The following is an 8,219-nucleotide window of genomic DNA, read 5'->3' on the forward strand; positions in this document are numbered from 1 at the left end:
CTGAATCCGATGAATAGCATGTGGCCAACCCTATGAGGGTTAACTCCTGATGTGCAGCCGCTAGGGGCTCACTCTATACTCTCCTTGTGTCACCCAAGAAGAGATCCAATGATGCTAGGTAGTGAGAAAGAGGTAAAGAGCTATGAAGAGGTAAAGAGCTATGAAGAGCTCAACCTCTCCCTCATGCCAATCGTATGCAAATGGGACATGGTAGATAGCAATGAGAAGGTAGAAGAAAAGAGAAGGGAGAGCACTACCATTCCTACTGACATACACCAACAATCAAAGCAAGCAAGCAACAACACAAGTAAGCTACCATAAACTCAAATGAGAAAAAAGAAAGAGAGAAGACAAACTCAAGTGAGATAAATGGGGATTGTCCCTTTTCATATTTCATTAAATGTCTTATATACATGAGCTCATATTTACAATGTCCGGTCACCCAATAACTAGTGGGGGCCCAAAACTAGTCTTCCTAGTTTTACTAGCTCTATGTACATCAAATCCTCATGATCGGCATTACACATGCCATAAGATCGGCCATTCCATGTCTCATTTACAATTAGCGCATTATTGCGCAGTTACAAAAGAATATGTTACAAAAGTGGCATAGTAGCCGTGCACGAAAGGTCATGTTAACCGGAGTGGTTAACATACCCCCCTCCCTAAAGCAGGTCTGTCCTCGAAACTGGTCAGATCTATCTCAATGGTGGAAGACTCGATAACTAGTCTAAAAAGCGATTTTCATCATGTCTTCAAAATTTTGAGGCACCGAGCAGACATCCACGTGATGCACTCATTATATTCGAATAGCTGCTTGAGTGTGGGCCCTTTGTTGATGTCAAATGCGAGGCCTTGGGCACCTTTGTAGTAGTGGTCCCAATTGGAGAACAACTCCAGCAATGTGATATAAGGTTGAAGAACTGGATGGTGGCAACCTCATAGCTGGGTTGGGAACCTGGTCGTAGCACAACACAGATAAATTTGTTACAGCACCTGACCATATGCTCTTTGGTGCAAGGATGCTATGCAGATGGGGGCGCAAACCATGGGAAGTTGAACTGGATTTTTGGGTTCTTCATGTGCTCTCCATGTGAAAGGTACTCCAAGCCCACCAGCAGTAAAATGGGGAGATAGTCTGGTGTTGTGCTCCTCATTGCATGTGGCATGTGACAGTATGTCTCCCATATGAAGGGTTTGGCTAGGAATGGCCGTCACCAAGCCAGCCACTCGCCCATGAGATCAAACTTGATGGGGCGAGCAATGGCAGCAGGTGGCCAGTAGTAGCCGACGTGGGTTCAGGGTGGGTGGTCACACCACCATCACTTGTGCTTTGCGTCGAGGTATGGGTGAAGGAAGTGGACATCAAGGCAATCGGTGACACGATTAAGTGGCTCCTCCTAGAGTTGTCAACCGAACAAGATGGCTATTGCCTGCTCGAACTCTGTGTGGTCCAAGGGATCATGCCAGTTCAGGGGATTGAGTGGAGGGTCGACTTCCTTGCACTTAGATGGGGGTGGAGGCGGGATCTCCCCTTCTTCAAGTGGTTGGGTGGAGGGGTTGCTAATGATGAGGGTCATGTGGCAAGGCCGGCATCGAGCAGTGGTGGTGGTTTGGCGATGGTGGAGGGTATATCATGGAATGCGATGTACATTCCTAAGTGAAGGGATAATAAAGGGGGTGAGGGGGGTGTGGGTGATGGGGGTGGAGTGGGAAAATGAAGGGGGGGTGAAGAAGAGTGTGCATGAAAAAGAGGGAGGGTTGATGTGCTTGAGGGGGGTGGCGAGGGTGGGGGTGGGTTATGGGGAGGTGTGGATGATGAATTGGGTGGTGGAGGTGGAGATGGGGGTGAGGAAGCTCCTGGGGGTGGAGGTGGCAAGCTGTCCTGCCCATCATTGTTGTCGTCATTGTCGTCCAGGGTAGGGTTAGCTTCAGCAACAGCCTGAGGGCCGTGATCATGGAAAAAATGGACACCAACAGCGAGACAAGGCCGTGATCATGGAAAAAATGGACACCAACAGCGACAGCCTCAGCAGCTTCAGTGTACTCCCAGGGAAAGGCTACGTGCGTATCATCAAATTAGCAAATGCCAGTGGCTGCCATAACTTCAATCTACACATGAAACATCTACGTACTACAGGATGAGAAATCCATCCGCGGAGTATGGTGGTAAAGGATCATGTTGAAGAGAAATGTAAGCATCATTTACCACATGCCATCCAATGGTGCGGAAGTACTCTAGCACCCTTTGGGAGATATGAGAGGGGTACAGATGTAAGGGTAAACACTGTTAGCATAGCTAAATCAAGTAGGTTGGCAGTTTGGGGGGCGGTGTCGAAGGGAAAACCATAGCGGAGGAGGAGGCTCCAACCTATCAGGATGGCTTGGGGAGGGTGCATGGGGAGCTCAAAAAATCATGTGGGTGCTGAAAATGAAAGGAGGCCTTGGAATAAAAAGTGTGGAATAAGGGTAAGAGTCTTAATAGGGAGTTTGGTGAGGGCATAGGTGTATTGCTCGTCAACGTAGAGATTATGTTGCAAAAGGTTGAGCCTGACACTGCGGAACTAAAGATCGACTAGCTGGTATGGGGTTTGCGACGCGGGAAAAGCCAAAATGGGAAGCTCATTTGCTATGTCCATTAAGGCGTCCACCTTCTGCTCTAATGTGCTAGAGGAGGGAGCTAAGGGAGTGGATGGAGGCTCGGCTACCCGGGCTTCAACATCTCGGAGAGCTGCTCTTGCAATGTGCAGATACAATCGGTCATCTGGGTGATGAGATCGCATGCCATATGTAAGAAGCCAAGGGCAAAATTTGGAACATCGCCATGGGCCGCGCGTGTATACTCTCGACATAAGCCTAGCTAGAACTTAAACTACCCAAGCATGCCCAATGGAGAGTATTGACTTTATTTTGTGTATCACTAGGGAAGAAGGGCTAGCCTCTATGAATATGATGGCATTTAGTTGAAGCATTTGGGAGGGAGTGTTTCGAAGAGACTCCTGTTGAAAACATCATGTTTTTGCTTCTCTTCCTCTTCCCCTATGGCCTTCTTGGTGGCTTCTGCAGCTGCTGTAAACTCTTCTTAAGTTGGTCCTATGTTGGGAGGCAGTAGAGCCTGTTCTGTAAATTCGGCTCGTGGTGTGGCCTCTTTGCTATTGGTGTATTAGGAGAAGTGGATGGAGAGAGTAATAAGGTCACTGTAACATCTTGCCTGCTTGGCTAGATTTCCCGGGGCAACTCCTCCCATCCAACTGCATAGTAGAGTACTCTAGTGAGCAAGGTAGCGACTGCTAGCTTTCCTTGGGAGTTCGAATAAACTGCATGCAGTTCTTTGAAAAGGTAATTTGCCCAGTTAACCATTTGTCCTTGGTGGACCCAAGCTAAAGTAGACAAACTGCAGGTGGCTAAATCGGTCTATCCACTTGGTGGTAAGTAGAAACTGTAAGGCCCGTGTGGGCATAACCAAGTCATCGTGTGCTATATTCCCCCACTCAACTCCATCCTTGTTAGGGCTGCCCTTGTACAGACCTCTGGTAAGCTTTGATGCATTGTTGAGGCAGACGTATGGATGATCCATAGGTGGTAATGACAAGGCATCCCTAATGAGCTCCACACTAAGCTGCACTTGGTATATTTGGTCCTCGATATCTATTACTCTCTGCCAGTGTGTTAATTGGCGTTGTAGGTCTATGTGAAGTATACGACATTGTGGAGGTCTGGCCCCCAGGGCTCCAAGGTTGGAAACCTACCCAGACCTAGTTTTTCCAGCTTTTGCACCATCGCGGGGTCTGTAGCAATAGCTCTGTAGCACAGGCCTGTGTAGTAAAGGAGCTTATTCTCCACCTTATGATTGTTTTTCATAAGGGAGGAATGGATGGTATGTCCATTGACCTACTTCATCAAGGCCTCACCTAAGTGGGAGACCTGGGTTGGGTGCTTCGCATATTCTTTGAAGCGGCCACCCCCAGAGAAGTGTGACGGAGAACTTCCTAGGAGGGGAGTCAGAAGCTTCTAACATTTTGTGGGCTAGCTGGTGAATGTAAGAGCTCGAGAGAAAAAGTTACAAGAGTTCGGCTAAGGTGAGAGGTAAAAGTGAGAAAATAGAGAGAGGAGGGGCATATTTATAGCACTAGGAGAAGGCCACGGTCGTGGCAAGTCCAGGGAATGGACGTGGCACTGGCAAGAAACGACTGTGGCAAGTCAGACGAATGGTACAGCATCCGGAAAGGCAGAGCAAACAGGAGCAGGAACATGAGAAAATGGGCATGTCTTCGAACTGGGTAAGCGAAGGAGCATTTGCTCTTGGAATCAAGAAGGAACGTCCGTGGAAACTTGGAATGGGTGGGGCAAAATTGGCATGGTCAAGGAATTTCAAAAGCTAAGAAAGGAATGGCCACGGTAAACTTCGAACGGGCATGGCACTTAGGCAAACTTGGTGTGGCATTTCAGAAGCTGAGAAAGGAACGGCCGCCCCGGCAAACTTTGAACGGGTGTGGCAAATGTGGAATGCTCGTGGCTTCTTTTCTTTTCTTTTCTTTTTTTCTTTTCTTTTTGGCGTGCACCCTGAAGCAGGTGGTTTGTACATAGAGGCTATGCTGCCATCACCCCATTATGGGTTTTGTACACTTACCGCATGCCCAGTTTGCCAAGGTGAGGAATCTATTCCAGTTGGGTGACAGTGAGGTGGTAGGGGTGACTTCCTTAAGGGATTCCGAAGCGGGGGTGGTAAGGAAGTACCTGAGGCTAAAGGAGTGGCTGGTAGCTTTGTAGTACTTTTGAAGCGGTGGGGGGGTTGCTGACATCGAAGCTATATCTATAAAGGAACTTTGTTAGTGGTAGCATGGAGGTTATGGTGTTACCATGGACTTTCTATTTTCCTTTGTCTTGAGCAGTCTTTACTACAGATGTTGTTTTGGGTACCCATTGAAGTGTAGGAGACTGCAGAGTGACACAAGGTGGAGGTTTAGGTTGGGGAGGTTTGGGGATCCAGATGTTAGGATTGCCTTTATAGAAATGTTAGACACGGAGAAGAGGTTTTGGGATCCACCACAGGGTTGATTTTGCGGGTTGAGGATTCCATCAAGCCTTGGAGTTCCTTGGAGAGCACTTGGGTTTGCGTTGGTCTTGTACCCTATAGGCTTGAGGTTGGTGAATGGGTGGCTAACGTTGCGGAGCTTTGTGTCCTCTTCACACATTGTTTCTGCAGGCATCACATAAAACTTCCCTTCCAAGGGATTATTTCCAATGTGGAATAAGAGTGTGATTGTGCCTATGCAATGAACATGCTGTGAGGTAATTGTTGTGATAGGCAGGGGTTTCTTTTAGTGTGGGTTCCCCAAGGGAACGCCTTGTTTCATATGACATCAAATTGTAATTAGCCCCTGTATCAACAAGAGCTAATTTTTGGAAAAATCTTGTCGGGATGGTCATTCCTAACCATAACCGAGCTGGCTTCACCTCCAAATCTTCTTCAAGTCAACCACTTGGGCTATGCTGATGACCATGAGATATGTCTTTGCCTAAGCGTGGCTTGCCTTGCTTTGGCCTCTTCTTGGAAAATTTGTTTCATATCCTCATGGTCCTTCTTTCATTGTTTTTTATCATGGATGGCTTTTAAGAAGGCCTCTGTGAGAGGTCCGTAGTAGTGTTTAAGTTTGCTACCATTGAAGTAACCAGCCATCTCAATACCATCAAGTGTTTCAATGTGCACTGCGCCGTGTGGTGTTATCTCGAAGACTAGAAAAGGTCCTAAGCCTCTGAGCTTGAGCATTTTCTTGTGTGTTTTGGTACTAAATAAGAGGACCTTATTCATCTCTTTATCCTTGACCTGGATGTCAAACCATTGTTTGTGCCTTATCTTCTCTACAATCATGTTGTATATTGCAAAAAGGTGTGTTTTGTCGAGTTTTTCAAGCTTGAATAGGTGATAACTCATAGCATTTTTGGCGAGTTTTTTGTGTACTGCGACACGTAAACTAGGGACTAAGAACTCCATGGGTATGACCGCTTCAGTACCGTGGATTAAACTGAAAGGGGTAGTGTTGGTTGCTACCTTGTATGAAGTTCAACAAGCCCAAAGCACAGCTGGCAACTTCTATTCCCAATCATTGTGGATGGCCTCCTCGGTTTTGGTAAGAATGGCACACAGGGTTTTGTTTGTGCTTTTGGCTTGTTGGCCATTCGCTTGTGGGTAATATGGGGAGGACTTTTTGTGGGTGGGAAGGAACTCTTGTAAGAAGAGGAATTTGATTACCTCGTTTTAATGAAGTGTGTTCCATTGTCGAACAAGCTCGAAAGGGCAACCAAAGCGTGTGATCACACTGACTCATAGAGAAATTTAGGTTGATTGAGCATCAGTCTTGCGGGGTTGCTTGAGCTTCTACCAACTTGGTGCACTAATCCATGGCATCAATTATATATCAGGCTTGAGTGTATTTGGTTGCTGGACTGATAGGTCCAACGAAATCTATGCCCCATTTCTCAAATGGTTGTAAAGGCAAGATGGGGTTCAGGGGCATATGATCCTTGAAATGAGGAATTGTTGTACAATGGCATTCATCACATCGTTTAACATACTTAGCAGTGTCAGCCATTAGAGTGGGCTACCATAACCTAGTTGTTGTAAAAGGACCTTGTGAGCAATGATATCTGCAAAGTGACCCCTAACACAGGTAGAGTGAGCCTGTTCAAGGAGGAAGACATACTCATCTTCCTGAACACGTCGTAGGATTTTGTCTTTGCCCTACTTGTAAAGTTAGCCCACGATAAGGTGGTAATAAGGGACGACTTTTTTGATTAAGCGACGAGTGCAGTCCTTGTTGAGAAGAGAATCAGTCGGTAAGCCATTGGCTAAAAAGTGAGCCACTTCTTCACCCCATTCAGGAATCAAGCAAAGTTAGAATAGGGCGACATCTAGTAAATCGTCGTCTACTCCCACTGGCTGTTCACCGTTGGGGCTCCTTGACATGTGGTCTACAAGTAGGGCTTATTTACCAGGTACAAAAGGGCTTGATGGTCTACGAAGAAAACAAACTTGGTCGCCGAAAGATAATGGTGAAACTTCATATAGGGCTTATTTACCAGGTACAAAAGGGCTTGATGGTCTACGAAGAAAACAAACTTGGTCGCCAAAAGATAATGGTGAAACTTCTTAACCGTGTAAACCATCGCTAATCCCTCTCTCTCAATTGTGGTGTAATTCCTCTCAGCTTTGTTGGGTTGGAAGCTGGAAAAACTGATGGGGAAGTCCATCTTGTGTTCGCCTGGTTGGGCCAACATGCATCCTATAGCAAATGCTTAGGCATCAATGTGGACATGGAAGATGAGATCCTAGTTGGGGGATGTGAGGATTGGAGCGCTTGCCAAGGCTTTTTTGAGTGTGGTGTAAGCCTGTTGACATTCTTTAGTCCACTCAAAAACAATAAGGAGTCCGTGGAGGGGTCGAGCAATATCAGCATACATGAAAATGAATTGTCGATAATAGCCTACATGTCCCATGAAGCGCTGGACACCTTTGAAGTTTGTGGTTAGGGGCAGGAGCTGCACTTTTCTATCATCATCAGTTGAAATTCCCTGCCTGGAGACAATGTGTCCAAAGATCACATCAAACCCAAAATTGACATTTGAGAGGGTTCAACGAGATGCGATATAGCCTGCACCTTTCTAACACTTTGTGCAAACATGCTAGGTGCTCCTTCCAAGAGGCATTGACACAACGGCCATCCATGAAGACCTCAAGGAATTTTCGAAGATATTCCTTGGAAGCCGTACACGAGGCGTTGGAGGTCCCAGGGGCATTGGTCAACCCCACTCAATGGCAAAGGCCGTTTTGTCCTGGTCCTTGGGATCAATCTCAGCATCTGGTTGTATACTGAAAATCCTTCAAGGAAGCTATAAGCTTCCTTTCTCGCTACTCTTTCTAGCACATGTTCGGTGAATGGTAGGGGATAGTGGTCCCTAATGGTGGCGGCATTGACCTTTTTGAGGTCAACGCACACTCTGCCTTTACCGTTCTTTTTGGACACTATCACAATCGATGATATCCACTGCGTACGTTAAATTTCATAGATGAATCCAACATCGATAATTCTTTCAATCTCTTCATAGAACATCTTGGAGTACTTAGGGTTCATAGGATAAGCTCATTGTTTGACCGACCTGGCTTCATCAACCATTAGAATGGTGTGCTGGACCACTTCTGGACATATACCCTTCATATC

Source organism: Cibotium barometz, chromosome 2 (genome assembly GCF_041138505.1).
Source record: "Cibotium barometz isolate CiBa-2024 chromosome 2, ASM4113850v1, whole genome shotgun sequence".
Classification (NCBI taxonomy): domain Eukaryota; kingdom Viridiplantae; phylum Streptophyta; class Polypodiopsida; order Cyatheales; family Cibotiaceae; genus Cibotium; species Cibotium barometz.